Source organism: Amblyomma maculatum, chromosome 11 (assembly GCF_055883805.1).
Source record: "Amblyomma maculatum isolate TAMU_Amacu chromosome 11, ASM5588380v1, whole genome shotgun sequence".
Taxonomy (NCBI): domain Eukaryota; kingdom Metazoa; phylum Arthropoda; class Arachnida; order Ixodida; family Ixodidae; genus Amblyomma; species Amblyomma maculatum.
The window spans coordinates 12,180,149-12,195,712 of record NC_139354.1 but is presented as its reverse complement, the minus strand read 5'-3'; the positions used below and the strand labels follow the sequence as shown (position 1 = coordinate 12,195,712).

The 15,564-nt window shown below is 43.4% G+C and overlaps 2 long non-coding RNA genes across 2 annotated transcripts; one reads left to right on the top strand and one right to left on the bottom strand.

Moving 5' to 3' along the window:
* Nucleotides 1-253: 253 nt before the first annotated feature.
* LOC146172878 (uncharacterized) lies at nt 254-9,350 on the bottom strand. The gene is made up of 3 exons (XR_014702388.1): nt 9,194-9,350; nt 4,980-5,040; nt 254-472 (listed from the first exon to the last, which is right to left on the bottom strand). It is a non-coding gene; the product is annotated as an uncharacterized LOC146172878 (long non-coding RNA).
* Nucleotides 9,351-10,565: 1,215 nt separating this feature from the next.
* On the top strand, nt 10,566-14,638 carry LOC146172877 (uncharacterized). The gene is made up of 2 exons (XR_014702389.1): nt 10,566-10,811; nt 14,384-14,638. It is a non-coding gene; the product is annotated as an uncharacterized LOC146172877 (long non-coding RNA).
* Nucleotides 14,639-15,564: the final 926 nt, after the last annotated feature.

Below are 15,564 nucleotides of genomic sequence, written 5' to 3'. Positions count from 1 at the left end.
AAATATCTGCGAATGTTCATTATTTTATATCACTGCAAAACCGTGGACCTCACTAACTGCGATGCGCCGATTACAAATAACCGACCGGTGGGATATATTAGTACTGCTCATCCGCTGCCAGTTGACGAAAAGTCCAAGGTACTTCTCAATTAAGCGGTCACAAATCTTCTGTCAGTTAAAGAAATCTCTCCTGTCTTCAAATGGCATCTGAATGCTGTACCGATGCTGCATGCAAAAGCAAAATACAGGCAGATTTCCGTTTCTTCCTAGCTGTTTATTCTGTTTTGAGTAATTTAGGCAATCATAATGTCTATTTCCCAACAGGGCTTATTATCAAATAGCTATATTGAAAGAAGAGAGCTTTGTTCAGTGGTTTTCCTTGAATTGCACAAAAGAAAGGACCGGGGTAGATGCGATGCTTGATGCAGTGGCATCCAGGTCGGCAAGCGTTTTCTCCAAGCGTCGGATCACACTGAAATGAAGAGAAAAACAGTTTATGCGTCGTGCTCCTAGAACAACTTAAAAAACAAAAAATAGCCACACTTATTCCCCGACGAGGTCTCACCTCCGTCACAAGGTACATAGATTTGTTGGCTGGAACACATAACTTGGGGCTAAATCAGATGGCAGAGGCTGCGGTTCCCACTCAACGTTTTGAAACTGTTTCGCATATTAGGTCCGACGCCCGAGCGGAGGCTGGCCTCATTCCATAAAGCGATTACTTCATAAGAAAGGCGATGAAAGAATGCTCAATAGTTTTTGAAGAATCACACAGGCGGCGATTCACCATACCCACTGAAATGCCCGTTTTCCATAACCACGTTTTAATGGACAGACTATTAGTATGTAGCTTGCAAACAAACAAACAAAAAAAAAGTCTTCGCTGCAGTCGATCACGCGTCGCCTGAAACTGCACAACTTACGCTGTGCAGTAACATCGTCGTCTTCATCAACTTCCAACTATATAACTCACTCCCATTCTGTGCAGGAAGCACCATCGTCTTCGTGAGGTTTCATTTGGGCCACTCCTTAATTTTAGATTGGTAGATATTTCATCAAAAAAGGCGCCTGGGCGAGTACGACATTCATTCATTCATTCATTCATTCATTCATTCATTCATTCATTCATTCATTCATTCATTCATTCATTCATTCATTCATTCATTCATTCATAAATCATCCTTCACAAGGATGACCTGAGGCCTAAAGGGGAATGAGGCCGAGATCTCTAGCGCAGTGCGGGGGGAATCCACCAGGCAGCTTGGCAAAAAGGAAGGCACCCCGCGGAGGAAGACATTATAGAGAGATTTAGTTTACCGTGATCCGCGATCCGCCACCGTGACCCTCTACTGCACGCGTGCGGGGCGCACAAGCTGATTCGTTTCGACGTGGCAGGTCTATGTACCGACACGGAGCGGAGGGGAGCCAAGGTCGAAGCGGCCGCAGTGACTGCGGCAGCGGCCAGTGGCTAGGGCTCTTGACTTAACAGTATCTCTTGCTGGGCTAGTTGGTGTGACATTCTGTTTAACCAACGGAATTACAGCGCTAAATTTTGGCGAACCACACAGAAAGACGAACGGGACAGGAGCTGACCGCTTGTACAAGTCCTTTCTTGAGACCAAACGCGATGTATATTGCTCTGCAGATGGAAAAGGTGATGGCACTCACGATCTTCAAAGGGTCGGGCTTAACAAAAGGTGCACAAAAGAAAGGGCCCACTGTAGAAGAAAGTTCGGTCAACATTATCTCTTGCTGGGCTAGTTGGTTTGACATTGTGTTTAACCAACGGAATTACAGAGCTAAATTGTTGATGAACCACACAGAAAGACGAACGGGACAGGCGCTGACCGCTGGTACAAGTCCTTTCTTGAGACAAAACGCGATGTATATTGCTCTGCAGATGGAAAAGGTAATGGCACTCACGATCTTCAAAGAGCTTAACAAAAGGTGTACAAAAGAAAGGCCCCACTCTAGAAGAACGTTCGGTCAACAGTATCTCTTGCTGGGCTAGTTGGTGTGACATTGTGTTGAACCAACGAAATTACAGCGCTACATTTTTGACGAACCACACAGAAAGACGAATGGGACAGGCGCACAGAAAGACGAACGGGACAGGTGCTGTCCCGTTTGTCTTTCTATGTGGTTCGTCAAAAATTTAGCTCTGTAATTCCTTTGGTTAAGCACAAAGGTTCTTGACTTGCTTCAAGGATTGTTGAACCTCTACAATTTTTGAAAAACGTCATGATTTGCTTTTCCGACCTATTGTTTTCAAGAAAAGGCCTGTACTGACATCTAGGTGTTAGCTTTACAGAAAACAATCTGGCTTCTTCTGAACAACTATTGCTTCTGACAGGTCGATAACGGTGATGGCATCGAGACCTGATATCATATGAGTGCCTCAAAAACTTTCACCCGTAGCTTACGGCATGTTTTGATTTACTTCCCCGCTGGGGTGCCCGGTCCTCAGAAGGTAGCTTCCCTATTTCATTACAAATACAGGTCCCAATTCCACCGTGAGACCTAGTAGAATACATCTTTCAAGATCCACATGGCGGTTTTAGCAAAGATAAATGAAGTAGGTACAGTAATCAAGTTCACCTCTCTCGAACACCTTTTAATTGGGTGGCAACTGTGTGATATTGTGGGGAATCATGGCGTCACACATGGTGGACCTGGTGGTCGAATCAATTGTATGGGTGGGCACGTGGTAGGTAAGAAATTATTTGTAATGCAGTAGCGATGATCACGTGACTTGGTCGCCACCTCGAATCTAAGAGCAACAGAGAAACGTACGAGAAACCCCGGCAAATGTAGATAGTAAGAGCTAACGCTCTTTAAAAATATGGAGGCACTTAGGTTCCGCCTTTAAGGGTATGACGCGATAGCATAGCATAGGCCAACACCCGACATACTTAGCGCCGCTTTAACCAAGCCGTATGAAAGTGCCTGCATGGCCTAGGGGTAACGATAATGCAAGGATCCAGGCAGGTTGATTCTAATATCACCATTCATACGGAAGCAGAGGCGCGAATCGGCAGCTCCTGCCAAGCGTAACGTCAGGCAACTCTAAGTCCAGTCAGTGCGCGGTCATGTCATCTGCCAGCTACCGCGTGCCAGTGCCATGCTCGCGACTTTTAGCTCACAATGCTAACGCCGACAACAAAGTGCCTACTCAGGATAATCAAGGTAACGGGGTCTTTAACGCTCTCTCGTTAAAAACAACGCACCGCTGGAGGAAACCAAACCCACGATCTCCGAATATGGGGATATCGCATCATATCCTTAAAGGTAAGCTGAAAGATTTTTCGCAAAAAATGACCTCTGGCATTTTATAGTATTTTGTCCACTGAGCAAGACTATCATACTTAAAAATCAAAGAAATGAACGCAAACAGCAGTTGTTACAAGAAAACGAGCACCAGCGGAACCGCCCATAAAACGCCGCTGTTGTCAGTGATTGGTATGGCTCATCGTAACGTCATTCTCGGTATGCCAGGCAGGCACCGGCGGTGTTGCTGCATGTGCGTTGCTTCAGATGACTTGAGCACTCGATTTAATATGTTGTTGATTATTCGAACATTGTAAAACACCTTGGACAGCTACCGTACGTGTAAAGCATGGGATGGAGAGAAGCAAGCGAGCAAAACGCGCGGCCGTCCGGCCGCCATCCCGGCCGCCCGGCACTTCGACTGACCTCCTCCTCTTCCCCAGTTTCAGTGCACCCCCCCCCCCCCCTCTTCTGGCAGTGACAAGGGTCGTGACCATAGCGTGTTTTTAACGAGCGATTTTGGGTTTTTTCTTATCGACAGGATTCAGAAAAAAATTGACACACATGATTAACAAAAGCCCTTATTTCCAACCACCGAATTTTAAGCAGTTTATAAACCATTTCACCTTTCCTTTAAAGGGACGGAGCATAGACCAAAATATGTAATAGGATTATAGCGAAAATCAAAAGATCTTTCCTCGTATAATATAGATGGAGCACTGCAACAGCGAAGAAATGAGGATTTTTAATTTTAATTTGGCATTGAAAATCGCATACCAACGACCTAAGTACATCTTGCCACGAAACGCTGTAATTATTTCAGTAACCCAGGTGACCACATCTCGAGAAAATTTCACTGTTTTTCGTAATTGCAGTGTTTTATATCCTTTGAAGAGTGCTCGCTTTGATTTATTATATTTTGCACTTTCTCCGGTGCACCCTTTAGCCAAAACCACCCTCCTTTTGCATTGCCTATGATGGGCTTTTAGCGTTTGGCACTTTATGACGCCACAGTGTTTTGAATTCCTTGAATGAAGCAGTGACCATGACCAACTAAAGCTTCCGTCGATAAGGCATGCATTACTGTGCTGTAGCAACCTTTTGTGTACCAACTAATATGGAAGTTACTCTGTACTTAAAGAGGTCTAATTGCTCTCTGGCGAGTGAAATATGTATATTACTCTTCGGTGCATCCCTTTTGTCGATGCGCAGTCGTCGTCATTCGCTACTCATGGTTTTCAGCATGGAATGGATAAAAATGAGCGCATGCACTGATAGTAAAATTCTCGGTAATCTTTTTCTACAGTGCTTCTGACGAAACCGCTACGGAATCGACAACTCGGGACAGGAATTTTTCCTTTGCACACGCACGCACACACGCACACACACAAGCGCGAACACGCACACACACACGCACGCACACACAAATTGGAGGGTTCAAGCGCAGTGCCCTGACCCTTTAAAGGCAGAGTTTGTGTCCTTCCCAATTTTTAGTTCTTCCTTCTACTTTGTATTTACTTTTCTCGCTAAAGCGATTAAAGTAGTTGTTCAGGTCAATAGCAAAAGAACGCTATCCCCTAAGCTTTCTATGTCATTCACAGCGTCGTTTTGAAAACTGCAGTTTCTTTCTTTAGTGCAACCTGTGGTCTAGTCTGTTAATGTATGTTATATGTTAAGCTTACATTAACGAAGGATAAATTAATCTGACCTACCCGAACAAGACCGCACTTGGTCATCTGGAGCTGAATATCTTTGGGGTAGGTATGAAGGGCCCTGCGAAAATTTTAAGAAATCATGTATAAAATCCCGGATCCAGAAACGGCTACTTATCACAAAGAATATCCGTTGCAGAGAATGTACAAGCCAACCAAGCATTTCAGTCTAATGAAGGCATAAACAAGTTATCTGACTTGCCAGAGAAACGATTATTTCTGACAGGTAACCCCCGGCGTTTAAGCCGCGACAGCAACTTGGTAAGGATGTGGTGACGTCAGCGATGCAGCAGACTCAAGCAGAAGTACATACGACTGTTACGACTGCGAAGCGCAGCACTGGTCTGTCACAGCGTCCTCTTCTCTACCCTCCTTCTCATCCTTCCCAAGTTGTTGTTTATACATTGTACAGATAGCACACTTCACGCTTTTTGAGAAATAGAGTTAATAGAGAGTTTTAGTTTATCGCGATCCGCAATCCGTTAAGGCCCCAATATATTCCAACGTTCCAGCACAGCAACGGCCTGAGCCCGCGTCGACGACGGCTATGGACGGAATGATAATGATTGTGCACGTGCGTGTTTTACTGAAAACTAATTATTATTTAAGCATAATAAATTTCGCATTACGTTTTTTTTTGTTTCCTAAAGAAACCCCGTGAATCTGAATATACCACGTGATGGGCACTTGTTAACTGTATTGCGCGCCTTTCAAGCCAGTTACACTTACATTAAAAGGCCTGGTCTGTACACTGGTGACGAAATGATTATGGTCGTGCCAATCGCGCAGCATCTAAGAAACGGCGTCGTGATCAAGAGGCCTATTTCCACTATAGCTTTCTGCTGTGGGGCGCGTCGTTTCGTGCCTGTGCGCTCTTATTCAGTGTTTTATTACGCCGGAAAGCTATGTCCGCCGAAAGTGTGCTTGTTATCATGGACGTAAGAGTGCGTCTTTTGGGTCCTCCTGCTTGGACATCTCGGTTCGCTTTTCCTCACAGCAAGTGATGAGGCAACGAAGAGATCTGGCTTTAGACCTAACCATGCCTATGTTAGACAGTGTTGGGCTGTCTTCGAAAGCATGTGTAGGAAGGCGAAGAAACAACGGGCAATATGTGCTTTGGTGCGTTACCAGGCTCCCTAGTTAAAACAAAAGCACGTCACTCTGCCGGCAAGCAGTATCAGTGCCGTGCACGCACGCTATAAGAAAAACAGTCTGCCAGCACCAGCGTCTACCCTACGGCCTCGGCTGGCGACGACCACAGAACTCAGTAATTAGCAGTGTGGTGTATCCGCGAATTATTGGGGTTTGAATTTGTTAGATACATTCTCTTTTAGCGTGCACGGTGTGTAATTCTTGCAGCTTCGCAACCACCTTGTAGTTATGTTAAAACAGCGCTAGAAACACGGACAGATAGAAAGACAAACACACATTACGCTGAACGTACAACTGAAGTTTTATTTAGGAAGATGTCTTTATATACAGAGAGTGACAGAAAGTGGGCAACCAGATCCGTCGCGTGACATAAAATGTCACCCTCTTCCTTCCATAAGAGCCCTTTTCTTCGTAAGAAGTATTAGAGAAGTTCTGCTTATACACATGTTTATTTACCAATACGATGTTTACTGCCTCAATAATTTTTCTTGCTGTTTGGTCTCGGTTTCGGCCTGTTACTTCCGTCTTTTGGAAAGGGAAACACGGTTCACACTTTCAGTCCTGGCAATGATCAACAAGATTCCCGTCTCTTTTCTGCTCTAAATTTTTTCTGTGCTCATGCATCCTATCATTTCAACAGCGCCCCGTTTGGCCAACCTATGTCCTTCCACATCCTATCCACGTGCTGCTTGAAGCTATTATAGACCATTTTTGGGGAAGATTTTTCCAGAGCGTTCTGAAAATTTAGCTTGACAATAGCTCTCTCCACTAGTTTAGAATGTGCGGAGCTAAATGGCAAGAAGACTGTAACCTCTGGGCTTGCATATCCAGCAGGTTTCATGTGGTAAGAACATAATCCTGTCGTCGAGGAACCTAATGGAGCCATCAATCATTTTTTCATACGTAACTGCTAGTGGCTCGAGGGATTCATTAAAACATCAAGTAGCTCTGCTACCTCGATGGGGTCGAAGTAATATGGAGTTAGAAAATTCAGGGAAAGGCTCCAAAGACGCTAAGCATGTTCGCACAGTGAGAAGCTAAAACCGCGAGTTTAGATTAGATATCCGAGTTTCCAAGTGAAGCACAGCATTGACCATTGATTTGGGCAGACCTAAGCAAAGGCGCAGAGCTCATCATTCCAAAACAAACAGGGGTTCAAGCTTCTACCTTGGACACCCAGAAAAGGCAATGGAGGCGAATTCAAGTACGTATAAGTTTGACTCTTTCAATTAATTTTACCATGTTTGATGTTAATGCAATTGGTCTAATATTATCTATGGAAAAGGCACTGCCTTTGTTTTTAAGTAAAGGAATTATTTTGGCAAGTTTCCATGCTGGGTGTATCCAAGCATGTTTCATGGATAATTTATTAGCTCTAATAACGCCTCAGGTGACTCGTCAAAAATAATTTCTAACATTTTTGAAGTTACGTTATCAAGACCGGGAGAAGCGGCTGGTAATCTCATAACTATAGGAGAAAGCTCAAAAACGGAAATTTGAGGATCATAATTAACTGGATCCATTAGCATTACAGATATCGAGCACGAAGGAAGTGTAGACGAGAAACGCTTCTCCAGTATTTGGCAATTGTTTCAATTGTGTCTATTGCTTCACGGGGAGTCAAAATAAGGGAATGTAGATTTTGTGACTGCTGAATCTTTTTCCGCGAACGTAAAAAACCAGAAAGAGCAGTTCGGTTGCCAGATTTAGGCAGGAAATCAAAATGCTTGACATCATACTCGTCCTTCGCTTTTGCAACTGTACGTTTTGCAACTGACAACACTACCCTCAGCGTCCTCTTCTTTTGGCAGTTTGTCGCATTCCATCATCCTCTGCAGCACGACCAGCGAATACCGCGAAGTAACAATATTAGCTGAAAAGATGTTTCTGTAACAACCAGTGAAGACTGTGCATGATCGCAATTCTTCCTACGATTCTGCTCGATCTCAATTATATTGTTTTGCAAAACATACTTTTTTCTGTGCTAAGAGCGTTTTTCGTAGGTGCTTGACCAAGCAGAGCTTATCAATCCTTCCTCTCACCATTGCGGTCTGAAAGCGTTCCTCATCCTATAAAATTCAGTCTCTATCTGTACAGAATGACGATGTCGTTCCGTATAATGTGATAATGACATTAGGTTTGCATATGACGTGCAAACACCGAATGGCTGTTCATGCTGATCTTCACGAAGAGAGCTTTATCGGGCTGGTTGGTTCATTTTGAACGAAATGAAGAAACATCACTCTCAGACAGGACGAATGGAAAGGCGAGATAGAAACATGCGCACGATGTGTCTGTCTCGCCTTTCCACTCGTCCAGTATTTTGGGGATTCTGTCAGACCGATAGTTGATGTTCATGTTGATGTCGATAGTCAAGTGTACCTGGGGTGCCAGTGCATTGGAAGAAGTGGTCAATTTGAACCTTGTATAACGAGATGTATTGCCTGTAAACTGGCTCACTTTTATCAAATGAACCAGTTTGTATATTTTGGAAAATAAATTGCAATAAAGGAAAAATGTGGCATACAGTTGTAGTTACCGTGTTTCTGTGGGGTACCGAAGTACGGGGGTGGTCGTGGTGAGGACGCAGTATTGGTTTCGTATACCTACCCAAAGGCCGTTGCTTCCAGTCCTTGCAAGTCCTAGGAATCACCTTCGACGAATTCGCCTCGCAGCTATCGCACATTCCTTTAGCCTAGGGGTCATTGCCACTGAAAAAGCTTGCAGCCAGGTTGCGTTTCAAATTGGTCATCATGTTCTATGATTCACTGGCGTCGGTAACGGCCCACTAGAGCTTAGGGCGCCGGCATGACAGTAATTGCCGCCCTTCGCTTGCATCTGGAACGACTGGCACGGTGCCCTCTACCACGGCCTTCGTCCTCACCCACGAAATGAGCCATGGCAGATGGAGGTAAATTGAAATTAATCGCAATATATATTGCGAAATCTAACCACAGAAAATTGGCCGAAAACGAACACTTCCTCTGGGTGAACCAAACGGCGTTGCTCTCTCATATCTTTCATGCATGACTATGATTCAAAATTCCGAAATAGGCGCTTACCTCCTCGGAGGAGCTTCCGAAGAACCAAACAGGAAAAACACAACAGCAATAACGGGCATAACTTGCATATTTAGAAAGTTCTTAATAAGTCTTTAGAGCGACTGACTCAGCAAAACTATGCTTCCCATTCAAACGCGTCAAACTTAAATAACGCCTGAAAACTATCGTGCTCCACGGAGATATTGCGAAAACAAAAGCAAAAATTGCATTTTTGCGAAATAAGTGTTTCGAATCATTAAAATGCGTGTTGGAAATATCATTTACTTATTCATGAGCTAACGGAAGTCAAATGAGAAAGTAGAGACTCTTGTGCTCAGGCTGACATGTGCTTTCTCGCACAAGGTGGCTCTGCGGTGAACATTTTGGAGACATTCGATGATCTTGCCTATACGTCGAAATTGTGTATTTGGCTGCATAGACCTCACTGTAAACACATCCGCCATGCGGACTCCCACGTCCGGCGTTTATCTGTCGTGAGCCCGACCTCGAGGTTTTAGACAACCAATGACTCCAGTGCTCATAAATGCGTCATTTCAGCGATGCTATCAGCCTCGGGTATTATAGGAATAGGTCGGCTGAATAGCCACACCCATTTTCTCAAATCCATGTAGTTTTTCTATCATACAGCGCTATATATGTCATTCGCCATGGATATTAGCGTTGTGCTTGGGCAGCCGCCATTTTACGCGAGCATGCATGTGCAGCATTTTTTCTTGAGCTTTTTCGCTTGTTGCGGGTATGATGGCGATGCTGTTATGGGCCTACCTGTGATTAGCTAGGTTGCCTCAACGCGCGCGCACTCCGCTGTGGGTGAAAACAAATGCGTCGTTTACTGCGGCAGCCGCCATTGCCACTCTCACTTCAAAGGCGTGCACCGACAAGCTTTGCGCACTTTCCACTGCAAAAGCGTGCTTGTCTTTACCACCGACGAAAATAAAACAGCATTTTGTGATTTCTTTAATGAAGCATCAAGGAAACAGGCTTGTAGGGAGGACCACTGAAATATTTGAAGATTTAGATGGTCATTTCTACTTCTAGCAAACAGTGACTCGCGTGCTATTTCGGAAAAAAATTGTAGAGCGCACTAGGAACATGATCGCACGAATACAAAAAAGTAATAATAGCTATCATAACCAAATATATTTAATTAATATCTCACTTGTGTATCTAATTAGCAACACTCCAGTTGCCTTATTCTCTTGCATTGTTCATCTAATTAATAGAAGGAGATTATTTTTGAGAAGACAGGCGATTAATGCGCTTTACGTACTTTGCCCTAGGAAATGAAAAGCTTCACATTCGCTCCACATACATTATCATATATCGCAGTACCTGGGCTGCGCATGCATGCATTGCGCGCTGCGAACTCCAAGCATCTCCGCATATATTTATACGTGTGTAGTCGGCAATTGAGCCTAACGGTACCACTGAATAGTGGTCGAATGAACAGGAAATTATTAGCCGCACTCTAAATACATCACTTTATATTATAATGGTATCGAAATTTTGGTGGCTTTAGTAGAAGGAACTAAAGAGATTCGACTGCATTAATATAATTCAACGCACAGTGAAGACGGCGTTTTAGAAACAAAGTAACGATCTACCGCCGAGTATAAAGGTCAGTTTAAATCGACCATTATTAGCGTTTATAAGCACGAAATATATTTATTTGCCCTACAAAAGTATTTCAAGGTATATTGAAGACCCGTTTTAGAAATCATATTTGTCCTCGATAATATGGGGTAAATGCCAACAAAAAAAAGCTACACAATTAGGAAACTTAAAAGCTATAACAATAGAAAAACGGCTAATGCTTGCAGCAGTGTACTTTAACTTGGATAGCAGCTTAAGTCAAATTACCTCATGTACATGAATTACTTGCATGACCGCTGATACGAGCTTCTTGAACGTGTCGGAGGAAGGTGTGCAGAAACAGTCTTGCTTACTTGCCTGTCAATGTTTTCTGAATTTCTTCATGGCTGTTCCCAGCTTCAAGAGCGATCGACATACTTGCATGCAGATATCCTATGTCAGCGGCGAGGGGACTTCATGGTCGCGCGTTTGCCTGTACATCATTAGTGTATTCGAGCAAAATATGTAGATATTGAGCATGTGCATCACCTCACAACAGGGCTAAATTAATTTGTGACCTGATACATATGCCTTCAAAGCAGTGAAATAGGCATGTTAATGAGTAGCATATTAAGTGCACCTAATTACCCCTCAGGTGGGGTAATGGCAGGTGAATTGCCGCCGTGGTGGTGGTAATATAGACGTTTAAACTTGTCGGCATAGGGACGGAAGGGCCGAGAAGAGAGGAGGAGTTTCCTGTAGCTAGCGAATGCGAAAAATGTAAAATCCTCTCCGCTGACAGCTGCTGACCTTCAGATTTCGGAGAACGATATGTTGCGGTGCTATGCTCTCTCTCCATCCTATGTATCGCTCGCGTCCACATCACCAGGTGCAACAGCATAGCGTGGTCCGAGGTGGCAGTCCTCCACTGGCGAGACCATCGCATTACAGCGTGACAGCGTTCACCCACTAATCCCATTCTACCGATTAGCTGGCCACACCGCCATCCAAAGCGAGCTCGATGTCCCCGCTACCCTAAGGACATCCCTTTAAAACCACTGTTTCAGCTCTCCACGGGTACAGGTCTCTTGGTTATGCAAACTAGTCTTTCAGCAATGGCTCAGCCGCGAAAGCATCTGAGACATCTCAAGTGGCCTCACCCTTTTGACCACACGACCAAATGCGAGTCCTGCGGTTGCATTTTTGAGCGCGTGATTGCACTCGTGAAGCGTGTACGCCTCTTTAAAATCAATGTCTCCGTACGCGCGGTTCTCTTTCCATCGGACTCGGGCCCTTCGTCTCTTGGCGGCAGTTCGCCTCTATATTGGCATTTTGCAAGGGGTGTGGCAATAATATTTTCTCCAAATAGAATTTCAAATATAAATTGAATACGAATCGAGTATTTGTGCCAATACTCGGGGCGGTTAGGAACGTTCAAACCGACCAGTAATGTGAAACATTGAAGTGTCAGAGGCGGCACTGCAGTTATGTGCTATAACATACAGCGTAGTAGGTACAGCTATTGAAAAAACACTACAGTCACCTCTACTGTAGCTGCGTCATCCAGGCTTCCCTGCCACGTGTGCGAGCGTTACAAAAGCTGTCATTATATAGAACGCGTCGAGACACTAAACATTTTATTCTCTGCATACGTACCGCAGCCTAAATTATGTTACGAGGCATCGGTGAAGGCCAATGCTTTGTAATCGTTGTCGGCGAAATATACGATAATCCAGACTGTAAACTTGTGCGAAGTGACAATTCTTCGAAAACATTTCTATAAAGGGGGTGCTGAAGCTTCGCCCTAAGAACAGCTTATAATACCGCTTGTTCATTTCGAAAATTTTATTTCTAATGACACAGCTGTTCATTAGCATACAGTTTTTCGGCAAGGCATACACTATAGGCGCAGTTTTCACTTCTCGCGCGCCATCTGCATGTGGAAGCGTGGCCCGATCGCAGGCTTTCCTGTGGCCGCCGAACGTTAGCGTCGATTTGCGCGTTACAACAACGGAGTACAACAACGCAGACATTGGCTTTTCCGTGACACAGGTGACACGCTACGACACGCTGCGACACGCTGTAACTAAAAGTTGCTAACGTATTTGACTTCATGCTGTTGCTAAAAGTTTTAAACATATTTTATTCCTTTCGAATGGTTTTCAATATGAGTTGTTTCATTCTTTGAAATAACGGAAAAAAAGAATATATGGTTCACTATTTGAACTTTTTCGAATATGCGGGCACCCTACATTTGTGATGAACTCGCGCAATCACATTCGGTAGCCGTAGACATCTATCGTGACTTTTCAGCTCGAGCGCAGAAAATATGACAGTCTGCAGCTACGCTTTCAAATTTTCCCATCTTGAATATGATAATCGAGTTCTGGCGAATATGTCAAAACACTTATTTCAGATCTTTGTCCCTGCATGATTCGTACTTAAACAAATGTGGATGCCGATGAAGCGGGGAGTTCTACAACGCAATCGTAGCAACACCACTTAGGCAAGATTTAGTGCAAACAACGTTACTAAAGGCGTCGTAGCTCATTTGGCCTTATTGTAGGATCTTTTCTTTACTGTTTGTGCACTCCTGAAAAAAATGTGCTTGGCGACCCACCGCTGTCGACGCAGACTAGAAATGAATCCGCGCTCTTACGAGATGCATGTGCGCATGGGATTTCACAAACAGGGCTCTCCTCGCTGCCAGTTCTTCGCTCCTATGGCTTTGATATTAGTAAACGGTGCGCATGACATCGTATTCAGAGCTCTTTCATACTACCAGTTTCGTAACTTCCCACAGGGCTTATGTATTAAAAAACAGCTCTTTTAATTGGCCGAAATTCGCGCGTTTACGAATAGTGGCAGCCCCCGCGGCCGTTAAAGGAAACTGTCTAAATTGCGAACTTTCAGATTGTTGATAAATGCACCATCACCAGGAAAATAAAATATGTTCAAGAACTGCTCTAGCAAAACGTCTTGGAAATAACAGTTCTACAGATAATTAAAGTAAAAATAAGAGAAAAAAAAAATAACTTTGAGAAAACAATCACGGCAAATAAAAGAAGGCTTATTTTGACCGCTTTTAGATAGTGCAACAATTCATAGACACCTGGAACATGCGCACTAAATCTGGTCACTTTTTGAAGCGGAGTTTCCTAACTGGTATGATCCAAAAGCTCTGATCGTATCTTTGAAACGTCTTTTTTTTTTTCTACAGAGAACCAATAATGAATGGAACCTGCTACCAAACTCCGCTGTAAAGTCACAATCACTCAGCACATTTGTTTTATCTGTTTTATTTATACGGCAGCATTGTATTTTTTGTAAGCGGTGCATAGAACTGAGTGTTGTTTTCAGCTTATTTTCTTTCGTTATTGTCTTTTGTTCCATGTTTAAATGTTATTGAATCCAACGGCCGATGCTCAGGGCTGACATTACAAATGAACGAAATAAAATGAGAGAATATGCATGCCTGCTATAGTGTGTCCAATTTCGCTGAACTTTGATGTCAAGTGTTTTTGTTTAACATATATAGTAGCAAAGGTTGGTGTCACATGTGGCATAAAAGTGCAGCTTGCTTTACTACTATACAAGCTTTCTTTTCTTATCACACAGAGGTTCCAGTAATTGAATTTGCACCTGAAGATGGTTAAGTGATTGCCGGCTACGGAACTGAGGTGGACCAGATGGCTGCGAGCAGTGGCCCGGACTTCAAATCCAAGGAACTGCTATGAGTAAAGCACCTGCAGCAGTGGTTGGCCCATCTCATGCAGCCAGCAGCAGCAGCATCACCAGAGCAAGAAAAACTATGAAACAACACCGATGTTTGGGCCCATTGGTATTGGTCCATCTTGTAAAACGTGTAAAGCATTTGTCCTGTGGTGCGTGTTTCTTCGTGTTCTCGTTTTCTTTTCGTGCTGCGAATGTCTTTTGAGAAGAAAAATATCAGCTACTTCAGTGCTAAACAGTCTGCTGATGCTGCACCAGCAAGCAGAAGAGCGTGCGGCTGAGGCAGCCTCTGACAGCCATGAGCTCAAAAAGCAACTCATGGAGGTGCAGAGAGACTCCAATAACATACAAAAAATATGCTAAAGATAATGTAAGCCTATTTTGCTTCCAAACAAAATGACGAATCAAGGAAAACTAAATGAAACACTATCAGCTGCAGTATTGAGAATATAGCAATCTCAGAACCTCTTTCTGTGTCAGTGCAGGGTATTATGACCTCTCATTTTATCTAAACTGCCACGGTTTCGTTACGTGTGTCCCTCCCTACAAAACATGATACTTAACTGTAACACAAGGTGCAGCCCAATAAATAAAGAGCCACTTAGTTTTAGCCAGTTACCAGTCTTCCTGCGAACTAGCCGAAATACAAGTTACGGCTAGTTCAATTCCAATCTAAAGCACTTGTTAAAACAATTATTTTATTTTTCAATATGACCACAAGTTAAATGCACAAAAGTATTTTCTCTCGTAACAGGAATACTTAAAGCAGCCAAAAAATTTCCTGCTGAATTGGCAGCTATTAGGGTAGGCTGTGAAAATGTATCTCCTCCACAAAGTAGCCTGTGTGGCGCACTGAATGCCTGTTGCACAAAATAGTGTCACGCCAATGCTTAAAGAGACAGTTTTCAAGATGCGAGCAAATGAATAGAATATATATATATATATATATATATATATATATATATATATATATATATATATATATATATATATATATATATATATATATATATATATATATATATATATATATGTCTATTTTTCAGAAGTCTGCTTTTCGACTTATG